Source organism: Pristiophorus japonicus, chromosome 16 (genome assembly GCF_044704955.1).
Source record: "Pristiophorus japonicus isolate sPriJap1 chromosome 16, sPriJap1.hap1, whole genome shotgun sequence".
Lineage (NCBI taxonomy): Eukaryota > Metazoa > Chordata > Chondrichthyes > Pristiophoridae > Pristiophorus > Pristiophorus japonicus.
The window spans coordinates 135,595,834-135,616,678 of record NC_091992.1 but is presented as its reverse complement, the minus strand read 5'-3'; the positions used below and the strand labels follow the sequence as shown (position 1 = coordinate 135,616,678).

The 20,845-nt window shown below is 48.0% G+C and overlaps 1 pseudogene; it reads right to left on the bottom strand.

Moving 5' to 3' along the window:
* Positions 1-14,534: 14,534 nt before the first annotated feature.
* LOC139227250 (U2 spliceosomal RNA) lies at positions 14,535-14,736 on the bottom strand (annotated as a pseudogene).
* Between the last annotated feature and the right edge of the window lie 6,109 nt (positions 14,737-20,845).

The following is a 20,845-nucleotide window of genomic DNA, read 5'->3' as shown; positions in this document are numbered from 1 at the left end:
TGTGGCACAACACTAACCACCGATTTCCAACCCGAAAAGGACTCATTTATCCCGACTCTCTGCTTTCTGTTAGCCAGCCAATTCTCTATCCATGCTAATACAGTTCCACTGACTCTGCGTACCTTTATCTTCTGCAGTAATCTTTTGTGTGGCAGCTTATCGAATGCCTTTTGGAAATCTAAATACACCACATCCATCGGTACACCTCTATCCACCATGCTCGTTATATCCTCAAAGAATTCCAGTAAATTAGTTAAACATGATTTCCCCTCCATGAATCCATGTTGCGTCTGCTTGACTGCACTATTCCTATCTAGATGTCCCGCTATTTCTTCCTTAATGATAGCTTCAAACATTTTCCCCACTACAGATGTTAAACTAACCGGCCTGTAGTTACCTGCCTTTTGTCTGCCCCCCTTTTTAAACAGAGGCGTTACATTAGCTGCTTTCCAATCCGATGGTACCTCCCCAGAGTCCAGAGAATTTTGGTAGATTATAACGAATGCATCTACTATAACTTCCGCCATCTCTTTTAATACCCTGGGATGTATTTCATCAGGACCAGGGGACTTGTCTACCTTGAGTCCCATTAGCCTGTCCAGCACTACCCCCCGAGTGATAGTGATTGTCTCAAGGTCCTCCCTTCCAACATTCCTGTGACCAGCAATTTCTGGCATGGTTTCTGTGTCTTCCACTGTGAAGACCGAAGCAAAATAATTGTTTAAGGTCTCAGCCATTTCCACATTTCCCATTATTAAATTCCCCTTCTCATCTTCTAAGGGACCAACATTTACTTTAGTCACTCTTTTCCGTTTTATATATCGGTAAAAGCTTTTACTATCCGTTTTTATGTTTTGCACAAGTTTATTTTCGTAATCTATCTTTCCTTTCTTTATTGCTTTCTTAGTCATTCTTTGCTGTCATTTAAAATTTTCCCAATCTTCTATTTTCCCACTAACCTTGGCCACCTTATACGCATTGGTTTTTAATTTGATACTTTCCTTTATTTCCTTGGTTATCCATGGCTGGTTATCCCTTCTCTTACCGCCCTTCTTTTTCACTGGAATATATTTTTGTTGAGCACTCTGAAAGAGCTCCTTAAAAGTCCTCCACTGTCCCTCAATTGTGCCACCGTTTAGTCTGTGTTCCCAGTCTACTTTAGCCAACTCTGCCCTCATCCCACTGTAATACCCTTTGTTTAAGCATAGTATGCTCCTTTGAGACACTACTTCCTCACCCTCAATTTGTATTACAAATTCAACCATACTGTGATCACTCATTCCGAGAGGATCTTTTACTAGAGATTGTTTATTATTCCTGTCTCATTACACAGGACCTGATCTAAGATAGCTTGCTCCCTTGTAGGTTCTGTAACATACTGTTCTAAGAAACAATCCCGTATGCATTCTATGAATTCCTCCTCCAGGGTACCCTGTGCGATTTGATTTGACCAATCGATATGTAGGTTAAAATCCCCCATGATTACTGCCATTCCTTTTTCACATGCCTCCATTATTCCCTTGATTATTGTCCGCCCCACCGTGAAGTTATTATTTTGGGGCCTATAAACCACGTGCACCAGTTCTTATGGTTATAGGTCATATCTAGTTACAGTCATGTATAGCATGGTAAGATACAGTTATATACAGTAGTGTGAGATACATGACATACTGCATGTGCTGGGTTTGTAATAGTGTATTGATAAAGACTCTCAATCAGACGTCTCTATCGCTTGAGTCCATGAGCTTGTATTAAAGTAAAGGATCAGGATTATCCTAAACCCAACAAGGAAGACTAGGATAGGGAACGTTTTTATAATGTCAGCTAACATGGGGCCCAGAAAGGGAAACTAGGTGGTTACCAATGCTCCCGCTAAGGTGTGCGGCCATGTAGTAAAGGCACGGGCTGCGCAGGACAAAGCGCAGCTCACAGGGAACACTGGTGCTCACCTCACTCATTCTCAGTGAGAGTGTCTTTTGCACATTGCGTTGAGAACTAGCTGGATCTTCACATTGGCCAGTCAGGTTCCCATGGTTGCTTTATGCATCTATAGTCTGCTTTTTACCCTGCTCCTTCACAGCTGTCTGTGCCTGGTGGTGGCTTCCTCACCCAACACGTTCAGCTGAGTCATTTGGATCCCCAGACTCCCCCAGCACTCCCAATGTCTCCCCTATTATTCTTCTTTCTATAAGACATTGGTTTCCTGGCCTACAGGCCCACAACACGATCACCTCCTCCAAGTTGCTGCAAAAGTATCTCCCACTACTAAGAGGGACAGCAGCAACAATTTCATGGGAACACCATCAGCTCTAAGGCCCCCTCCTTTTACACACCATCCTGACCTCGACATATATCATTGTTCCTTCATCATCACTGGGTCAAAATCCTGGAGCTTTCTACCTATCACCATGGTGGGAGCACCTTCACCACACGGACTCACCACCACCTTCTCAAGGGCAATCGGGTATGGGCAATAAATGCCGGCCTTGCCAGCTTTGCCTACATCCAGAGAAAAAAAATATTTTTTTGAAGTGACTCTTTTTAATGAGCCTAGTTATCAAGCACCCGTGGGCTACTCGAATATGGAAACATCACAGTCCAATCCTGTCTTCACCAAACTCCATGTGCCTATTTTTCAGCAGGATCTCACTAGAATTACATTAAGAAATGGAACCTTGCCCAATTTTCCCTGCCCCAGCACACCTCGCACTGCACTGATTTAGATCAGGTAGCCCAAGGGACTGGCATTGAAACTTGGAATCTTCCATGTCCGAATGTCTCTGTACCCGAACGATTCATTCACCCATGAAGCCATCAGAGCTTATGTCCTCCCCCCATCAATCTCTCTTCATACAATTTATCTTAACAGCCTTGTTCTCATCACTTTTGCACTACAATTCTGAAAATGGTTTTATTGGTCCTAAATTTATTGGATGACAAGTTAACAGTAAAACAAATCTGAATTGTTAATAATTTAATACAGTGGGGTAATATGCTCTGCTGCATTCATTTTATAATTTAATACAGCTTATATATAGAATAATGGGCAAATAGGAGTGCTTACAAGGGTGTAATGAAATCAAGGAGTTCATGTAACTTCATGAACCATGAGAGGAAAGCTTAAACACTAATGATGTTCACATAAGATTACCTTGCTGAAATCATTTCAGGGAACTCTTGTTTTAATGTAGACACTGTGATGTGCCCGGCTCTGTTGGATTCAGTTTAGGGAAGCAGCAATTTTCAGTACATACCCTGCCTGTTTGCTTGCTCTGCCTCACTGACCTTTTATGGGTCCAGAGTGAACAACAATAATCGCGGCAAGCTTGGGAGAACATACAGGACCTGCATATTCCGAGAGAATTGTACAGTTCATACAGGACAGGAGGAGTCTGAGGCAAGGATTTCAATTTGGAAGCAGTTTCGGCATCAGAATATGCACAGGGTACAGTTGCCTAATGGTTATGTTATGGATTGGTCATCCAGAGGGTTGGACTAATACTCCAATAGAACATGAGTTCAAATCCCACCACGGCAGGTTGAGAATGTAAATTTATACCCATTCAGTTTTTAAAAGATTCTGGAAATATAAAAGCTGGTATCTGTAAAAGCTGTTGGATTGTCATAAATACATTAATGTCCTTTAGGGAAGGTCTGGGCCTATATGCGACTCCAGTCCCACACCAACGTGGTTGACTCTTAACCGCCCTCTGAAGTGGTCCAGCAAGCACAGGGCAACTAGGGATGGCCAATCAAATCCGGCCTTGTCAGCGATGCACACATTCCGAGAATGAATATAAAAAAGACTGTTATTCAGCACATACAAATTTATGTCATGATAATGCACATTAATATCGAGCCAACGTCCTGTGGCACTGCTCACAGATTGATATGGGCAGGCCCTTGCCTCTCCCTGTTGTCGGTTTGTCGCTCAGCCCACTGTGATCACCGGTTCTGCAACGTGATTGGTGGAAGGGACTCTATGGGGGAGAAATCCATTCTCGCCCCGTGTGGTGCAGTAACTTTTGAAAGCCAGGAAACTTAGTGGCAGGCGCTAATGTTTCCTCGCTCTCGAAAAATTGGCTTTGGCGCTCCAGGAAGGAATGGATCAGTAAACCAAGCACTTCACTTCCTTCTTAGAGCGCTAAAGGACGCGGGCGGGGCAGAACTTCAGCAACGCTGCACACTGGGCTGCACAGTGCATCCGTGTACAAGGGGCACTTCCCTCCCTCAAATGGAAGGGCCCTCGCTGCAGGCTCTGCAATTTAAAAAGGGACCTCCCTGGACCACCAAGGGAGCGGCAAACCTGCGCGATCGGCCCGACACTCGAGCAGAGCGCGGGCCTGAACGATCGCGGGCGGGAACCCGCAAATAAAACGGCATCAACAAAGGTAAGTGTTTTTTTTGACTTACCTCGGCCACCTCACCTTTAATCATCGTCTCATTAGCAGCCGGCCGCCCGAGATACGCGCCCTGCAGCGGTCGGTGTTTGCGGCCGGTGTTGCTGGAGGAGCACGGGGCACTGTGCACGTGATGACGTCACGATCTCCGGGCGCAACGCTGCAGAGCCGCTGCTAAACTCGATGTCAACGTCATCGCTGCGTCTGGGCGCAAAGGCATTTGTGTCCTGTTAGCGTCCCCGCGGGAGGTGCAAATACACCCAATCTCCAGCCCTGTAACTCCACATCATACAGGCACGGGATTTTTGTGAATGTTACTTGATTTCTTCTGGCATTGCTCACAGATGAAAGATTAAAGAAAACTTCTCTTCAATGTGCGCTCAGAAAGTTAGCATGACGAGAAGAATTTCTGTGCTGATGATTTTGTCTCCATTCATTGCTCTTGGCCCAAAAGCAGCGTTGTGAGGTGAGCACCGGTCAGGTGGGGGGAGCTGGGCATCGCAGACAGTTAATGAAGTCCAGGATCCCTTACAGTCAGCCCGTCAAGCACAATTCGCAATACCATGACTCACTCAGGTCACACACAGTAATAATAGCAAACATTGAAGCAATGGGGAGATGTCATTGAAATGATCATTACAACCGACCTAAAGTGACCAGTGCAACGGACCTAAAGTGACCAGTGCAACGGACCTAAAGTGACCAGTGTAACTGACCTAAAGTGACCAGTGCAAGTGACCTAAAGTGACCAGCACAACTGATCTAAAGTGCCCAGTGTAACTGACCGAAAGTGACCAGCACAACCGACCTAAAGTGACCAGTGCAACTGATCTAAATTGACCAGTGTAACTGACCTAAGGTGACCAGCACAACTGACCTAAAGTGACCAGTGTAACTGACCTAAAGTGACCAGTGTAACTGACCTAGAGTGAGCAGTGCAACTGATCTAAAGTGACCAGAGCAACTGATCTAAAGTGACCAGTGTAACTGACCTTGAGTGAGCAGTGCAACTGACCTAAAGTGACCAGCACAACTGATCTAAAGTGACCAGTGTAACTGACCTAGAGTGAGCAGTGCAAGTGATCTAAAGTGACCAGCACAACTGATCTAGTGCCCAGTGTTACTGACCGAAAGTGACCAGCACAACCGACCTAAAGTGACCAGTGCAACTGATCTAAATTGACCAGTGTAACTGACCTAAGGTGACCAGCACAACTGACCTAAAGTGACCAGTGTAACTGACCTAAAGTGACCAGTGTAACTGACCTAAAGTGACCAGTGTAACTGACCCAGAGCGAGCAGTGCAAGTGATCTAAAGTGACCAGTGCAACTGACCTAAAGTGACCAGCACAACTGATCTAAAGTGACCAGTGTAACTGACCTAAGGTGACCAGTGTAACTGACCTAAAGTGACCAGTGTAAATGACCTAAAGTGACCAGTGTAACTGACCTAGAGCGAGCAGTGCAAGTGATCTAAAGTGACCAGTGCAACTGACCTAAAGTGACCAGTGTAACTGACCTAAAGTGACCAGTGTAACTGATCTAGAGTGAGCAGTGCAAGTGATCCAAAGTGACCAGTGCAAGTGACCTAAAGTGACCAGCACAACTGACCTAAAGTGACCAGTGCAACTGATCTAAAGTGACCAGTGTAACTGACCTAAGGTGACCAGTGTAACTGACCTAAAGTGACCAGTGCAACTGATCTAAAGTGACCAGTGTAACTGACCGAAAGTGACCAGTGCAAGTGACCTAATGTGACCAGCACAACTGACCTAAAGTGACCGGTGTAACTGACCTAAGGTGACCAGCACAACTGAACTAAAGTGACCAGTGCAACAGACCTAGAGTGAGCAGTGCAAGTGATCTAAAGTGACCAGCACAACTGACCTAAAGTGACCAGTGTAACCGACCTAAAGTGACCAGTGTAACCGACCTAAAGTGTCCATTGTAACTGATCTAAAGTGACCAGTGTAACTGAGCTAAAGTGACCAGTGCAACTGACCTAAAGTGTCCAGTGTAACTGACCTAGAGTGAGCAGTGCAAGTGACCTAAAGTGACCAGCACAACTGATCTAAAGTGACCAGTGTAACTGACCTAAGGTGACCAGCACAACTAACCTAAAGTGACCAGTGTAACTGACCTAAAGTGACCAGTGTAACTGACCTAGAGCGAGCAGTGCAAGTGATCTAAAGTGACCAGTGCAACTGACCTAAAGTGACCAGCACAACTGATCTAAAGTGACCAATGTAACTGACCTAAAGTGACCAGTGTAACTGACCTAGAGTGAGCAGTGCAAGTGATCTAAAGTGACCAGCACAACTGATCTAGTGCCCAGTGTAACTGACCGAAAGTGACCAGCACAACCGACCTAAAGTGACCAGTGCAACTGATCTAAATTGACCAGTGTAACTGACCTAAGGTGACCAGCACAACTGACCTAAAGTGACCAGTGTAACTGACCTAAAGTGACCAGTGTAACTGACCTAGAGCGAGCAGTGCAAGTGATCTAAAGTGACCAGTGCAACTGACCTAAAGTGACCAGTGTAAATGACCTAAAGTGACCAGTGTAACTGACCTAGAGTGAGCAGTGCAAGTGATCCAAAGTGACCTAAAGTGACCAGCACAACTGACCTAAAGTGACCAGTGCAACTGATCTAAAGTGACCAGTGTAACTGACCTAAGGTGACCAGTGTAACTGACCTAAAGTGACCAGTGCAACTGATCTAAAGTGACCAGTGTAACTGACCTAAGGTGACCAGCACAACTGACCTAAAGTGACCAGTGTAACTGACCTAAAGTGGCCAGTGTAACTGACCTAAGGTGACCAGTGTAACTGACCTAGAGTGAGCAGTGCAAGTGATCTAAAGTGACCAGTGCAACTGAGCTAAAGTGACCAGTGTAATTGACCGAAAGTGACCAGTGCAAGTGACCTAAAGTGACCAGCACAACTGACCTAAAGTGACCAGTGTAACTGACCTAAGGTGACCAGCACAACTGATCTAAAGTGACCAGTGTAACTGACCTAGAGTGAGCAGTGTAACTGATCTAAAGTGACCAGTGCAACTGATCTAAAGTGACCAGTGTAACTGACGGAAAGTGACCAGCACAACCAACCTAAAGTGACCAGTGTAACTGACCTAAAGTGACCAGTGCAACTGACCTAAAGTGACCAGCACAACTGATCTAAAGTGCCCAGTGTAACTGACCGAAAGTGACCAGCACAACCGACCTAAAGTGACCAGTGCAACTGATCTAAATTGACCAGTGTAACTGACCTAAGGTGACCAGTACAACTGACCTAAAGTGACCAGTGTAACTGACCTAAAGTGACCAGTGTAACTGACCTAGAGCGAGCAGTGCAAGTGATCTAAAGTGACCAGTGCAACTGACCTAAAGTGACCAGTGTAAATGACCTAAAGTGACCAGTGTAACTGACCTAGAGTGAGCAGTGCAAGTGATCCAAAGTGACCTAAAGTGACCAGCACAACTGACCTAAAGTGACCAGTGCAACTGATCTAAAGTGACCAGTGTAACTGACCTAAGGTGACCAGTGTAACTGACCTAAAGTGACCAGTGCAACTGATCTAAAGTGACCAGTGTAACTGACCTAAGGTGACCAGCACAACTGACCTAAAGTGACCAGTGTAACTGACCTAAAGTGGTCAGTGTAACTGACCTAAGGTGACCAGTGTAACTGACCTAGAGTGAGCAGTGCAAGTGATCTAAAGTGACCAGTGCAACTGATCTAAAGTGACCAGTGTAATTGACCGAAAGTGACCAGTGCAAGTGACCAGTGCAAGTGACCTAAAGTGACCAGCACAACTGACCTAAAGTGACCAGTGTAACTGACCTAAGGTGACCAGCACAACTGATCTAAAGTGACCAGTGTAACTGACCTAGAGTGAGCAGTGTAACTGACCTAAAGTGACCAGTGCAACTGATCTAAAGTGACCAGTGTAACTGACGGAAAGTGACCAGCACAACCAACCTAAAGTGACCAGTGCAACTGACCTAAAGTGACCAGCACAACTGATCTAAAGTGACCAGTGTAACTGACCGAAAGTGACCAGTGCAATGGACCTAAAGTGACCAGTGTAACTGATCTAAAGTGACCAGCGCAACTGACCTAAACTGACCAGCACAACTGACCTAAAGTGACCAGTGTAACTGATCTAAAGTGACCAGCGCAACTGACCTAAACTGACCAGTGCAAGTGACCTAAAGTGACCAGCACAACTGATCTAAAGTGACCAGTGCAACCGACCTAAAGTGACCAGTGCAACTGACCTAAAGTGACCAGCGTAACTGACCTAAAGTGACCAGCATAACCGATAAAGTGACCAGTGCAACTGACCTAAAGTGACCAGTGCTAGTGATCTAAAGTGACCAGTGCAACTGATCTAAAGTGACCAGTGTAACTGACCGAAAGTGACCAGTGCAAGTGACCTAAAGTGACCAGCACAACTGACCTAAAGTGACCGGTGTAACTGACCTAAGGTGACCAGCACAACTGATCTAAAGTGACCAGTGCAACTGACCTAGAGTGAGCAGTGCAAGTGATCTAAAGTTACCAGCACAACTGACCTAAAGTGACCAGTGTAACCGACCTAAAGTGACCAGTGTAACCGACCTAAAGTGTCCATTGTAACTGATCTAAAGTGACCAGTGTAACTGAGCTAAAGTGACCAGTGCAACTGACCTAAAGTGTCCAGTGTAACTGACCTAGAGTGAGCAGTGCAAGTGACCTAAAGTGACCAGCACAACTGATCTAAAGTGACCAGTGTAACTGACCTAAAGTGACCTGCACAACCGATCTAAAGTGACCAGTGCAACTGACCTAAAGTGACCAGTGTAACTGACCTACCTAAAGTGACCAGTGTAACTGACCTAAGGTGACCAGTGTAACTGACCTACCTAAAGTGACGAGTGTAACTGACCTAAGGTGACCAGCACAACTGACCTAAAGTGACCAGTGTAACTGACCTAAGGTGACCAGTGTAACTGACCTACCTAAAGTGACAAGTGCAACTGACCTAAAGTGACCTAGAGTGACCAGTGCAACTGACCTAAAGTGACCAGTGTAACTGACCTAGAGTCACCAGTGTAACTGACCTAGAGTGACCAGTGCAACTGACCTAAAGTTACCAGTGTAACTGACCTAGAGCGACCAGTGTAACTGATCTAGAATGACCAGTGTAACTGACCTAGAGTGACCAGTGCAATAAGCAAACACTGCTGGTGTACTGCTTGCCCATTGCTCTGAATCCCCTTGATTTGAAGGATGTGGCTGTGGCAGACTGGACCGCAGGGTAAGGAGTGGGTGGCCCTTGACAGTACCAGTGAGGCAGCCAGAGGCCAGGAACAAGGGAAGTCACTGTTACTCACACTTGGCACAGCAATGGCAGCTCTTACTTTTCTATTTTACCCCTTTCCTTTCCTCTTTCGATTTTTATCTCCTTTCCTTCCCTCTTAACTCTCCCTTTGATTGTTTACTTCCTCTGTGCTGCCTGCCACTCTTACTTTCTCTTTTCTGCAGAAGATCTTTACCGTTCTGATTTGATTGCTGTGCAGCAAGAGGTAGGGTCCCCAAAGGCTTGATTCGGCACTACCTGTACTTCTTTAAAGACTACTAGATCTGCAATGACATTTGCTCCTGGGCAGACTGGGAGAGACGCCAGGATGTGGAGCAGCTGGGTGGGGAACAGAGTACGGCAAGGAGAGGAGAAACTGAAATACCGAAGTTACAACGCCGTAACCATTCGGCCCATCCAGTCCGTGTGGTGTGTGCTCTCCCCGTGAGCAGATCGTCCTCATCACGTTTACCCGCCCTCTTCCCAAATCCCTGCATCCCGCTCACCAACCTAATCCGGAATGTCCCCCTCTCCAATCTAATCCGGAATGTCTCCCTCTCCAACCTAATCGGGAATGTCCCCCTCTCCAACCTAATCCGGAATGTCCCCCTCTCCAATCTAATCCGGAATGTCTCCCTCTCCAACCTAATCGGGAATGTCCCCCTCTCCAACCTAATCGGGAATGTCCCCCTCTCCAACCTAATCCGGAATGTCCCCCTCTCCAACCTAATCCGGAATGTCCCCCTCTCCAATCTAATCCGGAATGTCTCCCTCTCCAACCTAATCGGGAATGTCCCCCTCTCCAACCTAATCGGGAATGTCCCCCTCTCCAACCTAATCCGGAATGTCCCCCTCTCCAATCTAATCCGGAATGTCTCCCTCTCCAACCTAATCGGGAATGTCCCCCTCTCCAACCTAATCCAGAATGTCCCCCTCTCCAATCTAATCCGGAATGTCTCCCTCTCCAATCTAATCCGGAATGTCTCCCTCTCCAACCTAATCCAGAATGTCCCCCTCTCCAACCTAATCCGGAATGTCTCCCTCTCCAACCTAATCGGGAATGTCCCCCTCTCCAATCTAATCCGGAATGTCTCCCTCTCCAATCTAATCCGGAATGTCTCCCTCTCCAACCTAATCCGGAATGTCCCCCTCTCCAACCTAATCGGGAATGTCCCCCTCTCCAATCTAATCCGGAATGTCTCCCTCTCCAATCTAATCCGGAATGTCCCCCTCTCCAACCTAATCCAGAATGTCCCCCTCTCCAACCTAATCCGGAATGTCCCCCTCTCCAATCCAATCCGGAATGTCCCCCTCTCCAACCTAATCCGGAATTTCCCCCTCTCCAACCTAATCCGGAATGTCCCCCTCTCCAACCTAATCCGGAATGTCTCCCTCTCCAATCTAATCGGGAATGTCCCCCTCTCCAACCTAATCCAGAATGTCTCCCTCTCCAATCTAATCCGGAATGTCTCCCTCTCCAACCTAATCCAGAATGTCCCCCTCTCCAACCTAATCCGGAATGTCTCCCTCTCCAACCTAATCGGGAATGTCCCCCTCTCCAATCTAATCCGGAATGTCTCCCTCTCCAACCTAATCCGGAATGTCCCCCTCTCCAACCTAATCGGGAATGTCCCCCTCTCCAATCTAATCCGGAATGTCTCCCTCTCCAATCTAATCCGGAATGTCCCCCTCTCCAACCTAATCCAGAATGTCCCCCTCTCCAACCTAATCCGGAATGTCCCCCTCTCCAATCCAATCCGGAATGTCCCCCTCTCCAACCTAATCCGGAATTTCCCCCTCTCCAACCTAATCCGGAATGTCCCCCTCTCCAACCTAATCCGGAATGTCCCCCTCTCCAATCTAATCCGGAATGTCTCCCTCTCCAACCTAATCGGGAATGTCCCCCTCTCCAACCTAATCGGGAATGTCCCCCTCTCCAACCTAATCGGGAATGTCCCCCTCTCCAATCTAATCGGGAATGTCCCCCTCTCCAACCTAATCCGGAATGTCCCCCTCTCCAACCTAATCCGGAATGTTGACCATTTTTGCCTCAACCTCTAACCCTGGCAGTGACTCCCACATCCTCACGACTCTCTGTGTGAACAGGTTTCTCCTGCCCTCGGTCCCAAATCGCTTACATTTAATATTGTATTGATGGCCCTTTGATCTTCACCCCACAACATGGCCCTTTGATCTTCACCCCACAACTATTGAAACCAGTCTGCTTCTGGCTACCCTGTCCCAACCTTTCATCATTTTAAACACTTCTCTGAAAAAAGATCCACATTTTCGTGAATCTTTGGAATTCTCTGCCCCAGAGGGCTGTGGATGCTGAATCGTTGAGTATATGCCAGGCTGTGATTGATAGATTCTTGGACTCGAGTGGAATCAAGGGATATGGGGATAGTGCGGGAAGGTGGAGTTGAAGTAAAAGTCAGGCCATAATCTTATTGAATGGTGAAGCAGGCTCGAGGGGCCGAATGGCCGATTCCTGCTCCGAATTCCTATGTTCTGGTGTTCATTTTAAGTCTTTCTCCGCACCAAGTCCTGCTCACCCATCACCCCCTGTGCCCGCTGACCTACATTGGCTCCCAGTTAAACAACACCCTGATTTCAAAATTCTCATCCTTGTTTACAAATCACTCCATGGCCCTCGCCCCTCCCTATCTCTAATCTCTTTCAGCCTCACAACCCCACAAGATGTCTGCGCTCCTCAAATTCTGCCCTCTTGAACATCCCTCATTCTAACTATTCAACCATCGGCGGCCGTGCCTTCAGCTGTCTGGGCCCCAAGCTCTGGAACTCCCTCCCTAAACCTCTCCGCCTCTCTTTCATCCTCCTTAAAACCTTTAAGACACTCGTTAAAACCTACCTCTATGACCATAATCTGCCTTAATTTCTTCTTCTGTGGCTCAGTGTCAAATGTATCTGTTTGTCTTGTAACCCTGATGTGAAGCACCTTGGCACGTGTTACTACATTAAAGGCGCGATATAAATACAAGTTATTATTAGTATTTGCAGCTTCCCAGTGAATCTGCACTGCGTCCTCTCTGGAGCCTCAATATCTTTCCTATTGTGTATACTTCATGAGGAGATACTTTTGGCCAAACGCGTGAAAACCTGGAAATGTATTTGTATTCATCAGACCAGCTCAACTCCATGTGGGGTCACCACGCCTCCCGCATGGCCCTGGAGTCTCCTGCTATCAAAGATTAGTCTCCTGGATACAACTGTGAGCCACTTGAGAAATACCACAGGAGTATTGCGGTGTGATTGTGTTTAAAAAAAAAATCTTTTGAACATTTTTGTTTATTGGTTATAAGACTATTGGGGAGAAAAGTCTATTTTACTGGGCGGGGTGGATGGTCATGTGATGAAACCTCCAGGATTACGTCCAACCAGAGGTGGTGACCCCCGACTATCAGAATCATTCACTTTCAAATACAATCACTATAAATGCAAGTTATTTCTTTCTATCTATCCTAAATTGGCAGCAACTCAAAATACCTCATGTTTACCTGCCTGAGCTTTGTCACTTCCTTCAGACTCTGTGTGAGGCTACCCTCGCAAGAACAAGTGGCGCTCTGCGTTTTGACTCAAGGACAGCCGAGAGAAGTGGAACTGGGGCCGGATCTGAGGGAAGATCGGCCTCCTGTAGTCCAGCTGAAGGAAGCAGCAAAGCCCACGGCTTGAGATAGGCCACAGGCTTTCCGTAGCTTAGCTTCGTTTTCTTGTGAATTGCATAGCTCTGTTCAAAATCTTATTGCCACCGCTAGGTCTTCCGTTGAGCAATACAACAAGATGGCAATCTGAACAACTTTCAAAAAATGTTTGGAGCAGTTTCTGGATTCCCCCGTGAGGGATTCCCCCGGTGAATGTGCTGACAGGTTTGTGGAGCTGTTGAGTTGTGAGTGGCTTAGCCAGTCACATGATGTTCACAAGACTCAATAAAACCCCGGCCAGTTGGTTTCGGGGGATCCACGATGAGGCAGGTGGTTGTGAGCCTGGTGGATGAACCGATAATGTGTCGTGTGACTGTTAAACATTTGCTAATAAACCAACTAGTTCTTAATAGCAATGTGTTGCTCTGAATTCTTAAGCAAAGAACCCATGCAGCAAATACATTACACCCTTCTTTTTTAAATCATTAGTTGCTTGTTGACTGACGACGTTCAATTGACAGCATTCATTTGCACTTGCTGCAGACATTCCCTGCCTGTTCAGATGTCCTTTATTGACATGAAAATTTGTGCCAATTAGGGGTAAGTGCAACACGACTTGTGATGGGGCAAGTATCTGACACTTGGTTTTTGGAGTGGTATCCACCGATCATTCAAAAATCATGTGTTTGAAAGAAAGTTCAGATCCAATGAATAATTATTTTATCATAGACTCTTCTCTGCCCATCACTCCCTCCACCCCACCCCCACCCCACGGCCCCCCCATCTCTTAATCCTTACTTTAAGGCACACAAAATCCCTTCCATTCCGCCACAGAAAAAAATAGGTCAGACAAGCCCTGGAAGGATATTTTTTATTATTAATTCACGGGGCGTGGGAGTCGTTGACAAAGGCCGGCATTTATTGCCCATCCCCAATTGCCCTCGAGAAGGAGCCGCCCCCTTGAACCGGTGCAGTCCGTGTGGTGAAGGTCTTTTTCGTAGCGGGTTTTTTTTAAATTCGTAGCCAATCGTTCCAATTCTTTGTCAAATCACAAACGCCAGAGGTCACCTTGCACACATCAAGGATCACTCTGCGCCAATGCTCTTAGCCAAAAGGCCTAGAGCCACTGCACCGTTCCTGGAAGTACTGCAATACCAGGTTCGTGCCATGGAGGTGGATGGGTCAAGCCACCCCACCCACCTCCTATTTCCAAAAAGCAAGCATATACCTTCCTGATCCAGGGAGAACCACCCCGGGGTCATGGTGGTTACTCCCCTGTCAGGTCAGTTACGCATGATCTCAGCCAAAAGGCCGAGAAGCGAAGCGTTCATAGCGGTTTGTTACAGCTGAGGGGGCCCATTTCAGAGGGGCAATTAAGAGTGAAGCACATTGCTGTGGGTCTGGAGTCACATATGCCCAGACCCCTGGGTAAGGGCGGCAGATTGCCTTCCCTAAAGGACATCAGTGAACCAGATGGGTTTTTACAACAAGTTCCATGGTCACCATAACTAACGCTAGCTTTTTAAAAAATGTCATATTCATTAAGTAACTGAATTTAAATTCCCCAGCTGCCGTGGTGGGATCATACATCCAGGCCTCTGGATTACAAGGCCAGTAACATAACCACTATGCTACTGCAGCCACTATGCTGATGGGGTGAGATGGAGAGGGGTGGGAGGGGCCTGGTGTGCAGCAGAAACCCCGGCACGGAGCGGTGGGCCCAATGGCCTGTTTCTGTGCCGTACATTCTGTGTGATGTGTAGTGTCCTTACACACCACTATAAATTCACACGAGGCACATTCTGCAGACAAGGTCACTCTGTGACCCAAACCTTTATTGACAGGACCAAGAAGTGATGACCCTACGTGGGACCTCCCTTTATATACCTGGATGACCAGGTGAGGAGTGTCTCCCACAAGTTCACCCCCTGTGGTCAAGATGTGCATTACATAAAGGTTACAGTTACATGAAGGTTACATACATGACATCACCTCCCCCCCCCCCAACGTCTTATGGGGTCAAAGATTGAGTCTTTCAAGCGGTCAACGCTCTCTCGTGGAGCGCTGCAGTTGGGGCTCTGGTTGTTGAGCCTTGGCATGTGTCTCTGTCACCTGTGGTGATTCCGGCCTGTCCGGGCTGGCCGCAGGGACTGTGCATGCTGCTGAATGTTCTTGTTGCTCGTTCACTGGCGGTGGTGTGGGCAGCATCTCATGATCTTCCTCAGGTTCCTCAGTGTCCATGCTGAACCTTTTTTTTTACTTGGTCCAGATGCTTGCGGCATATCTGTCCATTGTTAAGTCTGACCACTATGACCCTATTCCCCTCTTTGCCAATTACAGTACCCTCAAGCCACTTGGGCCCCACAGCGTGATTAAGAACAAATACAGGGTCATCGATTTCTATACATCGCCCCTTTGAGTTACGGGCATGGCACTTGATTTGGGACTGGCGCTTGCCCTCAACAATGTCTGACAGGACAGGATGAATGAGGGACAGCCGAGTTTTAAGTGTACGTTTCATGAGTAGTTCCACGGGCGGGACTCCCGTGAGCGAGTGCGGTCGGGACCTGTAGGCCAGCAGGAGGAGCGATAGACGGTATTGAAGGGAGGGCCCTTGAATCCAGAGCATGCCTTGTTTTATGATTTGGACCGCACGTTCCGCCTGGCCGTTGGAAGCCGGCTTGAACGGCGCTGTCCTGACATGTTTGATGCCATTACCCGATATGAACTCCCGGAATTCATAGCTAGTGAAACACGGGGCGTTGTCGCTAACCAGGATGTCCGGCAAGCCGTGGGTCGCAAAGACCGCACGCAGACTCTCCACAGTTGTGGATGTCGTGCACGAATTCAATATGCACTCGATCCATTTCGAGTACGCATCAACAACAATGAGGAACACTTTTCCCATGAACAGGCCCGCGTAGTCTACGTGAATACGTGACCATGACCTGGTGAGCCAGGGCCACGGGCTGAGTGGGGCCTTCCTGGGGGCATTGCCCAGCTGGGCACACGTCGTGCACCTGCGAACACAGTGTTCCAGGTCTGCATCAATTCCCGGCCACCAAACGTGTGACCAGGCAATGGCCTTCATCAGCACGATGCCTGGGTGCTCGCTGTGGAGTTCCCTGATGAATGCTTCCCTTCCCTACTGGGGCATGACTAGCCGGCTGCCCCATAGTAGGCAGTCGGCTTGGATGGAGAGCTCATCCAGCCATCTGTGAAACGGTCTGACCTCCTCGGGGCATGCTCCGCGTGCGGGCGCCCAATCCCCAGTCAGGACACATTTCTTAATCAGGGATAGGAGGGGATCCCTGTTGGTCCAGATTTTGATCTGGCGGGCTGTGATGGGGGAGCCTGCGCTGTCAAAGGCATCGACTGCCATGATCATCTCAGCGCTTTGCTCCGCTGCCCCCTCAGTGGTGGCCAGTGGGAGCCTGCTGAGCGCGTCAGTGCAATTTTCGGTGCCTGGCCGGAGCCGTATGGTGTACTCATACGCAGCCAGCGTGAGAGCCCATCGCTGTATGCGAGCTGACGCATTGGCATTGAGAGCTTTGCTGTCTGACAACAGGGATGTTAACGGCTTGTGGTCCGTTTCTAACTCGAACCTTCTGCCAAAAAGATACTGGTGCATCTTTTTCACCCCGTAGACACATGCAAGTGCTTCCTTTTCAACCATCCCATATCCCCTTTCTGCTTGAGAGAGCGACCTGGAGGCATAAGCCACAGGTTGGAGTTGGCCCTCATCATTACTCTGCTGCAACACGCACCCAACCCCATAGGATGATGCATTGCATGTCAAAACCAATTTCTTACAGGGGTTGTACAGGGTCAACAGCTTATTAGAACAAAGCAGGTTCCGCGCCTGATTGAACGCCCGTTCCTGACAGTCCCCCCAAAACCAATTGCAACCCTTACGCAGGAGCACGTGTAGCGGCTCCAACAATGTGCTTAAGTTCGGCAGAAAGTTCCTGAAATAGTTCAAGAGTCCCAGAAATGAACGCAACTCCGATGTGTTGCTGGGCCTGGGTGCACAACGAATCGCCTCCGTTTTGGATTCGGTAGGCCGGATCCCGTCTGCGGCAACCCTCCTGCCCAAAAATTCGACCTTCTTTAGTCGCAGGCCTACCCGGTCCAGTTGGCGTAGCACCTCCTCCAGGTTGTAGAGGTGTTCCACGGTGTCTCAACCCGTGATAAGGATGTCGTCCTGAAATACGATTGTTCCAGGGATGGATTTGAGCAGGCTTTCCATGTTCCTTTGAAAGATACCGGCTGCTGAACGAATACCAAACGGACACCTGTTGTAGACAAACAGCCCCTTGTGCGTGGTGATGGTCATCAGTAGTTTGGATTCTTCGGCCAGTTCTTGGGTCATGTAGGCCGAGGTGAGGTCCAACTTGGTGAACAGCTTGCCGCCTGCCAGCATGCCAAAAAGATCCTCTGCTCTCGGAAGCGGGTATTGGTCTTGTAGTGACATTTGGTTGATAGTGGCCTTGTAGTCGCCACAGATCCAGACTGAGCCATCTGTTTTTAGGACAGGGACGATGGGGCTTGCCCAGTCGCTGAATTCAATGGGCGAAATTATGCCCTCTCTTAGCAACCTGTCCAACTCACTCTCAATTTTCTCCCGCATCACATACGGCACAGCTCTGGCTTTGTGGTGCACTGGTCCGGCGTCCGGGGTGATGCGTATCACTACTTTGGTACCTTTGAAAGTCCCGACACCAGGTTGAAATTTCTGTAGGACCTGTGAGCATGAACTTCGCTCCACAGATGAAATGGCGTGCACATCCTCCCATTTCCAGTTCATCTCGGCTAGCCAGCTCCTCCCCAAAAGCGCGGGACCATTTCCCGGGACAATTCAGAGTGGCAGCCGGTTCCCTGATCCATTATGTGTGACCACCAACATTGCAATGCCTAGCACTGGGATGATCTCTTTGGTGTACGTCCGCAATTGCATGTCAATGCGTTCTAATTTGGGTCTGCTAGCTCTGAGAGGCCATAGTTTCTCGAATTGTTGGACACACATAAGTGACTGGCTAGTCCCGGTGTCCAGCTCCATGCATACCGGGATGCCATTTAATAGGACTTTCATCATCATAGGTGGAGTTTTGGTATATGAGCTGTGGATGTTTGCCACATGAACCTGCTGAACTTCAACGTCTATTGCTGTGTTCCAAGCATCGCCCTGCCTTGCAGACCCCTCTTGTGGTTCACCTGCCTCATAAATTAGCCTTGCTGCGGGCTTCCTGCACATTCTGGCTAAATGTCCACTGAAGTTACAATTTCTACAGATAAATTGTTGAAACCGACAGGTTGTTGCAGCATGTCTGCCCCCGCACCTCCAGCATAAGCTGAGATTGTTGTGAACAAAAGAGCTTTTACCAGGTATTCCTCTCTGATTGTCTCTTTGATTACTCCTGAGCACTCTGTTAGTGGGTGTCAATGGCCCCATCCCGAGACGTATTGTCCCTTGTGATGGTGTAATTGTCCGTTCAACCTGTCATTGTCTCTGTTGAGGACCCACTCTAGAGTCTGTTGCTGCCTGGGTGGTGTCGAATTGCCCTTGCCTGCCTGCGGGGTTCTGAGTCGCGTTTACAATGTTAACTCCCTGCTCCATTGCCACGTTGGGAGCAGAGTTGCGTGCGTATATTATTTTGTTTTCCTCCTCCCCCGCCATGAAGGTTTGAACCATCAATGCCGCCGCTTCCAAGGTCAAGTCCTTGGTCTCAATTAGCTTTCTGAAAATCCCGGCATGACCAATGTCCTCAATAAAGAAATCCCGTGACATCTCCCCCCTGCAGGCGTCTGTGAACTTACAGAGGCTGGCCAAGCGCTGAAGGTCTGCAACGAAGTCCGGTATGCTCTGCCCTTCCTGACGTGGGTGTGTATAGAATCGGTGTTGGGCCATGTGTATACTGCTCACCAGTTTGAGGTGCTCATCGATCAGTTTGCTGAGCTCCTCAAAGGTCTTGTCCGCCGGCTTCTCGGGTGCGAGCAGATCTTTCATCAGCGCGTACGTCTTAGGTCCACAGCTGGTCAGTAGATGCGCCCTCCGCTTGTCAGCCGCTGCCTCTCCCAGCCAGTCCTTTGTGACAAAGCTCTGCTGGAGCCTCTCAACGAAATCGTCCCAGTCCTCACCGACACAGTACCGTTCCTCTGTGCTCCCGGTGGCCATCCTCGTGAGTTGTTGATTCCCGTTTCTCGTTGCCAAATGTTGTGTCCTTACACACTACTATAAATTCACACGAGGCACATTCTGCAGACAAGGTCACTCTGTGACCTAACCTTTATTCACAGGACCAAGAAGTGATGACCCTGCGTGGGACCTCTCTTTATACATCTGGATGACCAGGTGAGGAGTGTCTCCCACAAGTTCACCCCCTGTGGTCAAAGTGTGCATTTCTTAGGTGAATACAGTGTACAGTGTTGTTACAGTAAGGTTACAGTTGCATGAAGGTCACATACATGACATGATGGAAAGCAGTGTTGTTAATAACATTACAAAACCTGAACCCCCCCTTCTCAATAGATATTTATGCAGCTCCCTGTTGAAGCTGTTATTTGACCCCGAATCAACTATCTAATTAACCTTCTAAATAACATACAACCATTTTCCATCATTTCCGTAAGGATAACCATTTCTTTCTGGATATATATCCTTCCACAGTAGAAGCAATCTGAAAGTATAATTCCTTCAAGGAGCTTCATAAGAACATAAGAAATAGGAGCAGGAGTAGGTCATACGGCCCCTCGAGCCTGTTCCACCATTTAATAAGATCATGGCTGGTCCAATCATGGACTCGGACAGCTCCACTTCCCTGCTTGCTCCCCATAACCCCTTTCTCCCTTATCGTTTAAGAAACTGTCTATCTCTGTCTTAATTTATTCAATGTCCCAGCCTCCACAGCTCTCTGAGGCAGCGAATTCCACAGATTTACAACCCTCTGAGAGAAGAAATTCCTCCTCATCTCAGTTTTAAATGGGCGGCTCCTTATTCTAAGACCATGCCCTCTAGTTCTAGTCTCCCCCATCAGTGGAAACATCCTCTCTGCATCCCCCTTGTCAAGCCCCCTCATAATCTTATACGTTTCGATAAGATCGCCTTTCATTCTTCTGAATTCCAATGAGTAGAGGCCCAACCTACTCAACCTTTCCTCATAAATCAACCCCCTCATCCCCGGAATCAACCGAGAGAACTTTCTCTGAACTGCCTCCAAAGCAAGTATATCCTTCCTTAAATATGGAAACCAAAACTGCACGCAGTACTCCAGGTGTGACCTCACCAATACCCTGTATAACTGTAGAAAGACTTCCCTGCTTTTATACTCCATCCTCTTTGCGATAAAGGCCAACATTCCATTGGCCTTCCTGATCACTTGCTGTACCTGCATACTAACCTTTTGTGTTTCATGCACCAGGACCCCCGGGTCCC